The 11,575-nt window shown below is 39.0% G+C and overlaps 1 protein-coding gene across 1 annotated transcript in view; it reads left to right on the top strand.

Moving 5' to 3' along the window:
- The first annotated feature begins 8,963 nt into the window (after window positions 1-8,963).
- fam222aa (family with sequence similarity 222 member Aa) overlaps window positions 8,964-11,575 on the top strand; it is a 55,864-nt gene continuing 53,252 nt past the window's right edge. Inside the window, exon 1 of the mRNA XM_052595802.1 lies at window positions 8,964-9,961. The gene's annotated coding sequence lies outside the window, so the exon portion shown is untranslated. The remainder of the gene's footprint in view (window positions 9,962-11,575) is intronic.

The following is an 11,575-nucleotide window of genomic DNA, read 5'->3' as shown; positions in this document are numbered from 1 at the left end:
AGATACTTGAAAAATGTACTTAAGTACAGTAACGAAGTAAAGCTACTCCGTTACTGTCCACCACTGTTATATACATGCTAATAAGCAACTAGTTAATAGTTAAGAGCTGGTCCTTAAAATAAATTGTTACTCATTCTAGTTATTCCACTGATCTGAATATTGAATGCAAACTGCTCCGCAGCTGAGACAGAAAGACAGAAGAGTGGTAAAATGGTTAAAGTGTGTTTACAAGGAAAGTGGGAGGTATGAGGGCAACTGGAGTGGCAGACATCAAAATTGCATTGAGAGGAATGGAACGCATGAGACTGGGAGCATAAGAGAGAAGTAGACATATTAACGGCATGAGCGGTATGCAGAGACACCCCTCCAACAGCCAAGTGACACAGTGAACTGCAGGAAAGGGGGTCAGCGGAAGAGCAAGCATGGAAATGAGCACCTGGAGCTTATTTATCTAAAAGCTTCTTTCAGCTTGCACTTTTTTATGGCATAGCAGGAGCTGACTAGCAATAAAAAGCACTTTGTGAATCAGTTATGTCCCTGGAATGGTATACAGACTATTTAATTGTACAGCTCTCGATCCTGTAACTTTACTAATTGCACAGCACTTCCTTCAGCTGGGCTCCCCCTCGAGTGCTGATTGTATGTTACTTCTTTCTCTCTTTCTGTTGCGTTTCTAGTCATCTAATCCGGTTCTTCTCCATAAACCCCATTCTCAGAGGCAATATGGAGCAGGTAGTTAATAATGCACATATTTCAGACCAAGTGTTTCATGCTGAAAGCGGAGAGACTGTGATATTTCTTGTTTTATTCAGGTGCAAACCTATTCTGAGAAAAACCTCCTAATAAAGCATAATTTTTGAGGCCATGGGATCCCAGGTTCCCTTGAAACATGTTCTGTCTTTTTTTAAAAGCTCTGCTGAAAGATGTTTCATGAATGGAGTTCATAAAAGTGCACATTTGATCCTAATCAGGCACACAATTGGTCATTTTAAAAAGCATGTAATGGCCATATGAATATCTCATTTTTGTCTCAAAGGCAAAACTGTGAATTAGTTGAACTTCAAACTGCACAAAAGTCCAGAAGTCCTGCTGCGAGGATGCAGGGGTCTGATTATGGGAAGCAGAAAAAAATGCCCTCTTGAATGTGATCAGATGCCCATTGCAACTGGAGCAAAAGTGAATACTAAAGATAAAGCAAGAACAGTCCTCATTTGGACTTGGCACCTTTGCTATTGTTTCAGTCTCATATTTTAAAGACTGGGAGATGGAAAGAGATGATGATGCTCTGAGATGGACGGAGAGAGCGGGAACAGGCTCTTAAAATCCCAGATGGTAAAGAGGACCTGTCAGAATTAATGGTGCTGTATCAGGTGAGAAAGGAGGTGTGAAATTGGTCGGAACAGAATGTTCTCCAAAATCACACATGATCAGTCTTCCTTTATCTGACCTAAGCAAAGGACTGTAACGATTAACCACACTCCTAAAAACACCCGATCATGGATCATAATGGCGAGTACGATTAAATGTTTGATATTGCTCAAAATAGCCATAAGTATACCCACATACAGTTTCCCCAAAAAATATTGGCACTCTTAAGCCATGAAAATTTAGGTATTTTGTTGCATTATATAATAAAAGATCAAATGAAGTGGCATCTGCCAATTAACAAGTTCAGAAAGATGCCCTAACAAACTAACCTAATAATCGGGAAGAAGGAGGCGGGAACCGGCGGACAATCAAACTGAAACTTTAATTAAAATAAAGACAAAACAGCACGTCAGCCCCTCACGGACGACTGACGCGCACAAATAAAAAGCAAACACAACTAAAACCCAGGCCTGGTCCTCTCTCGTCCTCCACTGTCGTCGCTCCAGTTTTATATCCCTTCATCTCCTCCGTTGGACTCGAGACCGGTTGGTCGAGCAGGTGTCGCTCATCTCCAATAGCTCATCTCTTTTCCACTGTCGGGCCAGTGTGAGCCAGGGCTTAAAGCGGGCCGGGCAGGGCTAATAGCCTCGGGCCAGTAGCATCGTGACATAACAACGTCATGCAACCTCATCATTTCACCAACAAAGAGAAGTTATCAGATTTTCGGCCGTTTGTTTGGATGCTTTGTTATATATAATCAAATTCAAAAGCATCAATGTTTTAACTATAGAATAAGTGATACATTGATCATATTGATTTAATTTATCAGGACTCAAAATTAATCACACATGAATAAACTTATTTCTTTTTTATTTATTTTTTTTTAACGCTTATGAAAATAGCCTGCTTATTCAGTCGAGTCTGTTTCTGTTTATTTGTAGCCACATTAGCCGTCACATTTAGAATTAATGATAATATCTCTATTTTTATAAAAGCTCCCGAACAAAAACATTATTATATTTTTTATGATAGGCAACATGAGCTAAACTCTCGAGAAGAGGATTGTGACAGATAATATAAGTTACTTAAAAAATACACGATTGTGATAGAGAATAAGAAGCTGGCGTCTGATTTATTCAAGCGGTCATATTTACATGTTTACTGGTAATGTCAATGCCCAGCGTGCATAGTCTTTTGCATCATTTATATATATTTCTGCCTTGTTATGTGATTATAATCCACATTGGATCAAGTTATTTCAAACACACGCTGCTGACTGAAAGTGAGTTTTGAGCTCAACTTATTTAAAAAAAAAGTTAAAGCTGTTATCTTTCTGAAATGATCAGCAGCGCAGACTCTCTATTTTTATAAAAGCTCCCCAAACAAAAATCATTATTATATTTTGATGATATGCAACGTGGAGCTAAACTCTTGAAACGAAACGAAAGATAAAATGTTACTTAATAAATACACAATTGTGATAGAGAATAAGAAGCTGAAGTCTGATTTATCCAAGCGGTCATATTTACCATGTTTACTATGGTAATGTTAATGTTTAGCGTGCATAGTCTTTTGCATCGCTTATAAATATTTCTGCCTTGTTTAGTGATTATAATCCACATCGGATTAAGTTATTTCAAACACTTGCTGCTGACTAAGAGTGAGTTTTGACCTCAACTTTTTAAAAAAAGTCTTTAATACTGGTGTTAAAGCTGTTATCTTTCTGAAATGATCCGCAGTACTGAGCTCTCTAGATGCGGAGAAACTCCGCCTTTGTTCAGAACCGCTTTGGCCGTTTTCGACGGGCCAAAAAACCTGCCCGTTGGCCCCGAGGAAGCCCCGGCGAGGCACGATCAAGCCCCGGAAGTGACAGCGGAAACGGGACTGGCCCTGGCACGCACTAGCACGCCCGGTTTAAGCTCGCCAGTGGAAACGCAGCTAATCACTTCACCGGCCTCGCTCTGTTCCCACGTCTCTCGGCCCCGCCCCACTCGTCACACACTGGTTACAATGAAGAATGTTAACAGCAGTTTTGGGTTCCATTGACTTCTATTGTATGAAAGTCCATGGCAAATGAAAAAAACCTGTAGGACTTTCTGTGGAACACAAAAGAAGATTCTGAAGAAAGTTGGTAACCAAACAGTTTCAGATCCCACTGACTTCCATTGTATTTTTTATCCTTACAATACAAGTTATCAGGAACCGAAACATTCTTCAGAATATCTTCTTTTATGTTCCACAGAAAAAAAATTAAGTCCCACAGTCTTTAAATTCTGTAAATGATGACCGAATTTTCATTTATGGCTGGACTATTCATTTAAGGGGGTGTCTTAGGTGTCCAAAAACCTTTAAGGACCAGTGAGTGTTAACAGCATCTGTCATATATTACACATACAAAAACTGCATGTAGACCTCATCATCCTCAATAATATCAACCATTCCGCCCTAACTACCCCACGACTGCTGTCAGTCACAGAGATATCTCATGTTGTCAGGCACACTAATGCTCTGTCCTCTCTTAAGAGTGCCTTTAAAAAAAAAGCTAGGCCTAAAAGGCCTGTTCCTGGCAGATCTGTCCAAATCAGCTGTTGATTACAGAGAAAACTGACAATTCATTGGTGGCTTCTGTCACTTGGTGTCTGCAAGAGTCTTTTCTGTGGGAGGACACAGCACTGGGTGTCATGATGTTTTGTTCAGATCTCCGGCCATGCAGTGCCTGTGACTTGGAGTTGTTTTGCATTTTAAAAGGAGAAACTGCTTTATCTTCAGTCCAGGTGGCATATTGCCCCTGTTCATTCTCAGGTCATCCATGCTGAATTCACCTTTCCTTACAGGATGGTCTTATATCTCATCAATAACCCTTTGTTATCTTACCTTGATCACACCTGTCCCTTTGTTCTGCAATGGAAAGCTGGGGGAGTAAATGTCTTCTAACAAATTCTTCAGGTAAGCAGACCTGCCGGAGCCAGTGTGGGCCTTCACACCCAAAGGTTTAACACTCACACAAAGCCAAAATCCTCCACGGTTCAGCTCTTCAGTTTGACTATCAGGGAACACATTGTCATTGTCCCAATAAAATGTCCTATCTCCATTTTCCATCACAAATGCAAACTTTAGCTATTGTAAAATTTTACTTATACTTAACCAGAGCTCTGTATAACACAATCTCCCTCTCTTGTGAAAGGGTGTTATTAAGATAAAATAATACGTTAGATTATAACATTGGCATTATTTAAATAGTGTGAGATTAGGAGTACAATGGTGCCCCACACTGTGTCCTGTCCAGGTGCAAAGTTTGCAGTGACACATAATTTGTCTGTCCACACTGAAAGCAAAAAAAAAAAAAAAAAAAAAAAATGCTACGTGGCACAGTAGCAGCCCATTAGAATGCATTTGATATTTAAAGCTGAGGTAGGTAACTTTTGATGCTCTAGCGGTTAATAAACAGAACTGCTTGCGTCTTGCGGAAGAACATCGTAGCCGGAACTACTTCTCTCTGTTTATGTCTATGAAGAATCACAAAGGTACTGGGTTACTCCGCCGCGGTACCCCCGAAGCAATCTAAAATAGTCCGAATATAAACACTTATTATAGGTGCACCCTAGTGATTCAGGACAAGCTAAAAACATGGTTTGGAAAATGGATTCATGGTGTACTCGCTTATTATATACATTTTTCTACATTTTGAACACAAACAAAGTTACGGACCGCAGCTCTGATTGGTTATTTTTTTACCGGGAGCGATGGATTTTCTGCAAATGGCAATAGGACCACTGGGAGGAGCCAGAGGAGCTTGATTTTTTTCACAGATTGTCTGTCTCATATTCTACTGTCAGGACATAATGACAGGTTTAACAAATATGTAAAAAATATATTTTTACAAAAGTTACGTACTGCAGCTTTAATCTACAGTTCGCATCTTGTTAAGGTCTGAATCAAACTGAGTAGGGCACATTGTTAAACCTGATTATTTTATATCATTATTCTATCTATCTATCCTTTCATTGTTGTTAAATTACAGTAACTTAATTTTATTTACTGTATATGTCCATGCATTAAAATTCTATTCTTCATCATGTTTGGTATTGTAATTCAACACATTAACTAAAATGAAAAGTGAGTAGTTTCTATTGACAACAGCCTGTATATACCATCAATTCCAGTCACATATCTGTCAAAATAAACGCTGCTCACAAAAGCCACAATTAAGTGCACTTGTGCTGCTGGCTTCTATGGAAAACATACATCTCTCTTTGACCTTTACCGCTGTGCCTGAGGCTTCACAGTGGCATCAGCCATCTGCAGTGTGTGTGTGTGAGAGAGATACCTATGACCCTAAATCCGACTCCCTATTTCTCAATCTCATCAGATCGCATCAGCAGCTCTTTTTTCAACTTTATATCTATTTGCCCTTGCCCTCCTCCATGCTCTCCATCATCACATTGCCCTCGTGCTCTCAATCTCTCTCTCTCTCTCTCTCTCTCTCTCTCTCATTCTGTTTCTGTGTCCTCTGACCACCTGACACCTTTTCAGATCCTGTTGGCAGACAGCACACGTTTCACCTGGCAGCGGAATTCAGTGATTCAGCCCTATCGATGGCAGATAAATCAATGTTATCTCTTTTTCCATGCCTCTGTTTCCATCGATTTCTCTCTGTTACCTTGCAGCTTGTGAAGACTCAAACCTCGCTCAATTAAACTGCCTTACTTCGCCAAAACAACAAACTGAAACATAAGGCTGATGAGAAGATGAGGAGGAAAAGATCAAGGCAGAGGGTAAAAGAGGGTTGCTTCAGTTTAGATTCAATTCCTCAATGTAGTAGAAATGTCAAGTGACAGTTTTGTCAGAATGAACAGTTTATCCAAAGCACAGATGGGACATATTGCCATTGTGCATCTCGGGAGCTTGTGAGTTATACAAATGCTATTTACTGAAACAGCCTTCCTGTATAGTAAAATCTCATCAATCAGAGAACAGAGAGTTGAAAGTTTATTTCACCCTAATGCATGCACTGATTTTGCCCTTAACCCTTAACAACAAATAATATAGAAGAGACCAGGGTTAATTGTAACACTTTTTAATCTGCACTGAATATGAGTTTATTTCTGTACTGTTTAATCTGGAAAGTTAAAAGACTAAACACATATTGGAATTAAGGCAAAATTCACCAAAAACGAAAAGTTACTATTATTCACTCACCCTCAGGCCATCCAAGATGTAGATGAGTTTCTTCATTGGGACAGATTTGGATACATTTTGCGTTACATCACTTGCTCATCAATGGATCCTCTTGAGTGAATGGGTGCCGTTAGAATGAAGGTTCAAAAGGCTTATACACCCAAATGTCCAAATGTAATCCAAACAACACAAATCCATCAACTGACATTTTGTCATGTGAAAAACTGTTTGTAAAAAAAAAATAATAATAATAAAAAAAAAACATTCCATCAAGGCATTTTAACATTAAAACTTTCCCTGTTGTTGGCTCACATCAAAATCCATCAAAATTTATTTGGAACTGTTTTTGACTGTTTTTGCTTTGTTCTCACTTGTCGATCTGCGTTCTCTCCTAACTCAGACCAGATGACTTTTTCACTGAAGAAAGCAATATTATGGATAGACGACTCATATTTGAAATCAAGTTATTTGAAGTTAAAAACATCTTAATAATAGATTTGTTGAGTGGGGGGGTTGTTTACCATTAATCATCAACATTGGATAGGCAGGTGAACTCATAAATAAGCTGTTTAAAATCTCATTCTGATGGCATGCATTCACTGCAGAGGATCTATCAGTGAGCAGGTAATGTAATGCTACATTTCTCCAAATCTGTGCTGATTAAGAAACAAACTTACCTACATTTTGGATAGCCTGAGTGTGAGTACATTTTCAGCAAATTTTCATTTTTGGGGTGAACTATTCCTTTAAACAGGGTTTTTAAGCAAAACTGAAACAGCAAAACAATAATTAAAATGCAAAACAACTCTTGAAACAACAAAGACAGAAAATTGTACAGTACAAAAAAAGCAAACAATTTTTTTGCCAAACAATAAGTATAATCAATCAACTGTATTAAATTACGACATATGAAACAACTTTCCCCATTTAGGAACTTCTGACAACTAGCCTAAATCTCCTCCAATACTGCAAATCATGTTATTTGTCTAAAACAATGAGCACTGAGAGTGTATTCAGAGTGTTGAAGCATTTTAACTGACAGAACAATCCGTTTTTATTAAATATGAATATGTTTTGAAGTATTTTGGTTGTTTTCGAGAGAAGTTTCGCTGAAAAAACTAACCCTTTTTCTTTTAGGTTCTTGATAAGACTCAAGCTTTTAACAACTAGTAGTACTATTCACTAATTAAAAACTAAAAGATTTTAACACTGACCTGACATGGATGTCTGCTGGCTGATTTGAGAAGTGGAAGGCATGGAAAGGCTTCAGTCAGAGCTGCAGTCTGCTGTCAGAATTCTTCCTTAGGCTGGCAGCTTCTCCCTATAAGATCATCCTATAGGATCTAGCCTTCTCTGATGTTTGCAATGTCAAACAGTCAGATTTACTGAAGCTTACGGAAGAGGTTAAATTGCTTTGAAAGAGATAGATGACCTACTATTTTATAGAGTATAATAGAATAGCTTATTTGAGTTTTTTAGTGTCTTTATGATTTAAACAAAACCAGTATGTCTAGAGTTGTCTCTCAGTCCTACTCTCTCCTACCTGGTAACCTTGCCATCTCCTCTCTCTGAGAACAATCCATCGGTAATCAATTGAGCTCCAGCTATGACATGCGTGTGGGAGAGCATGTTATCTGTTGATTCCATAAGCAGATGACTCCACTAACATTCCGCACATGTTTGCTCAAGTTTGATTAGAGTGGACGCAATTTGCGATATAGATTGGACGCGAGCAATCTGGCTGCGTGAGCGAGCATAAAACTAATGAATTATGTATGCGCGAGACAAAACAAATGTGTCAAATGTCATATCACACTGGATAATTTCTCTCTGGCTGAAAAGCAGCATTTTAAACCGAGAAAATGCCGTAAGCGTGTAAGTCACAGAGCTGCAGAAAACACATAAATCATATTCAAGTCTGCTAATGAGCAAACTTGCAACCAATCACCGTATTATTATGTGATTAGATTACTTTTTAAATAATTAATAGTAGCTTCACAATATCAAAAGGTAGGTCGACGACATATAGTATACTATAAAGATAAAAGAATAGCCTACAACCTTTATAATGTGAAATTATACGACTATGAGAGTATTTACAAGGATATTGACCTGCTGTGTATGCCAATAAATAGTTCAACTTTTATTTGTTAGTTACTGGTTGCTGCGGGTGCCTTTAACCTTTGTTAACGCCGTCCCCTCAGTCCTCAGTCTCACAAGATCAACGTCCAGTCCCTGAGCGTTTATAATATCGCAAATAATAAACGTGACGCCTAGACGCTGACAGCGTCACCGTGGTAACAACCCTCAATTACCCATGATTGGCCGACCCGTGGGAATATTTAAATCCCCCCTGTGCGCTGATTGGCTGGTGGGCGGTCGGTGGATCCGAGAGAGTCTGCACCGTTCCGGGTTATTGTCAGTCTCGGCAGCCCGGCGCAGGGGTGAGGCGCAGTGCATGTGAGCGTGTCACAGAGACGCGGAAAACAGACAAATTATTGATTTAAATTGATTAATTCTCCCTCGATATTAACATGAACAAAAGCTGCAACCTTTGGAGTCCTTCAGAGGAATAATTAAACGGACCTCGGAGTTGAAATCGCGACGGAAGGTGTCCGTGCAAGGGGATGAAAAGAACCGCTGGAATTGAACGGTGATTTCTCTTCTCCAGGATTAAACGGCGTGTATTCAATTCCTGCACCTGCTCTCCCGTTAAAGGAATATCGCCTTAAACACAACCAGGGCTTTTTAATATATGCCGAGGATAAATCATTCCTATTGATTGTATACGCCAAAGTCTGTTCGCTGTTCGGATTTAAGGACATTTGCGAATCGCAGTTTATTTAATTGGCAAAGCACTTATTTATTTTATCGGGTTCGTGTCAGCAGAATAAGCTGTAATTTTTACTGGAGTTTGCAGTTTTCTACTAAGCCTTACTCGGAGATTATTCCAGTAAGTAAACGGGTAAAGATCCAGACAGACGGGATCATTGACGGTAGTTCAGAACGCAGTTAACGGAGCGCAATTGACACACGGCATTTTTGGGAACAGCTCCTCACTTTGATCCGCTGTCTCCTAGGCTATTAAACGAAAAGCACAGATCAGATTCATAAAAAAGAAGAAGAAATCTTTAAAGAACGGCAAGGAAAAACTGCCCAACGATCCTTCTGAACAAGCCGTTTTTTTTCGCGCGTGATCAACGAAGAAAAAAGGAAATAAACTTATAATAACTCTACTGAATATACCAGGGATTATACATTTTTCCATTTCATCTAAGGACAGAGTGAGATATTATTGATTTTTCCACCCCTCATCATTTCCCCCTCGTCTGTTCTTTCGGCCGCTTCACGTTCCCACAGTCCTGTCATCACAATCCTGCATGGAAATCTAGTCAGCATCACAGAGCGATTTATGGTAAATATACCCTCCCCCGTTCATTATTTCAGCTTTAATTGATCTTTTAATGAAAATGTGCATGCTTGTTTTTTCGCATAATTAAGCAGGGTTTTAAGTAGGCTATGCATCATAATTTAACGCTTCTCGAGACGCACACTTCAATAAGTAACGTTAGTCGCAGTAGGCTACAATACAGTAGGATAATGTAGTCCCCTTACAAAAAAAAATAAAAAATAAAAAAAAAATATATATAGCAGGTTACCACAGTTTTAGCATGAAAAATAGCTTAATTTACTATAGTGAATATTTGTTATAATGTAGGCTACGATGTTGCGCTCACTTTGAGCGTTAAAATAATCAAAGAAGTTTGCTAGTAAAATCTCAATTATGCAAAATGTGTGTGATAGCAACTTTGACTGAAAGGTAACAGAATCGCCTTTGACTGGATGGTGATTTTCAGCAATGATTAGCTTCATTTGTTTAACGCTTCGCTTCTGTCGCAATAAAATCGTGTGATGTGGTATCGGGTGGCGTCTTTTGGTCCCTGACAGAACATATAACCTTTGTTTCACGGTTTTACCTGTAATAAATAAAGGAAGTGCAGTAAAATGGAGGTGTCGGCCGCTGAATGGCCCCAGGACGCGCTTTGATGTGCACTCTGGGTCTTTAAAGAGCGCGCTGACAGGATGAATGCTCTCAAAGCATAAAATCTGTTTACAACACGATGGCAGGCGAGAGAATCTGAAAAAAAAAAGTGTGAAAATCTTTGCCAGTACCTCCTCGTCTTGGTTTCAGCACGTAGTGTGTGTCAATGATTTCCTTTATGACTTAATCTCTTAACTACTAACAAAAGTTAAGGCTGTTTTACATCAGATATTGGTTGCTCAAGAACTTATATCAAAGATAAAAATCTGCTTGGTTCCAGATCTTATGATTTAAGGTGTGCTTCGAGACTCTCCGGGTAAGCCAAGCTCATGATTAGGTTGGTCAAACCCCTCAGCGGCCTCCTCTGGAGCCGGCCCTGGAGAAAAAAAGTTTGTTACTCTCTTAAAAGTAATGTTTCTTATTAACATTTATGGTGCAATGAAGAACCTTTGAAGAATCGTCCATGGAAGCTTTATATTGCACAAAAGTTCTTTATAGTGGAAAAAAGTTCTTTAGATTATTAAGATGTTCTTCACACTAAGAAAAAAAAAATTATATATATATATTATATATATATATATATATATTAAGACCTGTTCACAAAAAGGTTCTACTGTAGCGGGTTAAAGTCTCTGGGGACCAAAAAAACAAACAAATCAAAAACACTGTATTTGTTTAGGCCAACTGACCTGCCTTAACATCCAAATAAAACCAGACTGCACTTTAGCTAGTTTCCAGGCATTCATTGATTAGATTTCATAGAGATAGGATATGCAAAACATCAGTTCTTGGAAACTGCTAGTGATGCATGGAGAAGGAACAGCTGACATCCGAGTGCAGGGACAATAGCTTTACATGAAAAGCCTGTTGACGACCAAACCCACCATCCAAACTGGCCCTGAACACAAAGCATTTCATCTATCAAACCTTTCACATCTTGCCATGAGCCACTCCTAAAACTGTTTAGTCACTCTGCTGAAGCTTTTA

Source organism: Carassius gibelio, chromosome A5 (genome assembly GCF_023724105.1).
Source record: "Carassius gibelio isolate Cgi1373 ecotype wild population from Czech Republic chromosome A5, carGib1.2-hapl.c, whole genome shotgun sequence".
Taxonomy (NCBI): Eukaryota; Metazoa; Chordata; class Actinopteri; order Cypriniformes; family Cyprinidae; genus Carassius; species Carassius gibelio.
The sequence above is the reverse complement of the archived record's forward strand: the minus strand, read 5'-3'. Positions and strand labels throughout refer to the sequence as shown.